Raw genomic sequence first — 870 nt, forward strand, 5'->3', positions numbered from 1 at the left:
ACATCTATACCCATTTGTGAACCATATGTTTAGCAAGGTACGGTTCAATCTTTGGACCAAACAACATGAATCAGTGGCACATATATCGATACCATGTACTTTCTTAAATTATTGCATCCTTAATTCTAGGGAGGCCACATCTTGTGCAATAGGCATTTGGTTTTGCATTGAGAGGCATTTTTAACTTGCTATGGTTGAGTTTTTATTGGCCATAACTTTGGAATTTTGATATTCTATTGTCATTAGCATATCTCTATGCTTGGTGAATATGCACTCAAAGATTATTTTATTGTTGAATTTTCGCTAAAGATATGGACCTCTCATACAGCCTTGGTGTCTCCTTATATGAATAATTTAGTATTGGTAGTTCTTTATAAGAATTTTGTTGTGTTTGGAGTCTCTCTTTTGCATTGTGACAACATTGGAATGGCCCTAACATTGGGCTAACTCCTTAGTGGAGTCCAAACCCCCCAAAATAGTCTTTTGCATAGGTGCAAATAAGTCTCGCTCAAATGATGCTGCCAAACTGATTGAGATCCCCACTGTATGTTTATATTCGCAACCTCAAAGGAAAGAAGATGCCACCGATGCAATTGCCTAGAAGACATGTACTACAAAATGACTGAATGAGGGGGTACCTTGAGGCCAGTTGACTATATTCCTAAGTTCCAAGGGCAATGTATTCTCAGATCGAACATATTACAAACAACCAGGGGACAATATTGTAAACACTTTAGGATATGTTGTTTAAAATATCAAAAAAACGAGGGAATGAAATGTTTAGGTCATATGAAATCTACACTCAACATCTAAGAATTTCTGTCATACCGTCAAGTGGCTTTAAAAAATACACCATTTCGGAGCATGCCA

This window comes from Lygodium microphyllum, chromosome 23 (genome assembly GCF_053477565.2).
Source record: "Lygodium microphyllum isolate KBCC chromosome 23, Lygodium_microphyllum_v1.1.10, whole genome shotgun sequence".
NCBI classification, from domain to species: domain Eukaryota; kingdom Viridiplantae; phylum Streptophyta; class Polypodiopsida; order Schizaeales; family Lygodiaceae; genus Lygodium; species Lygodium microphyllum.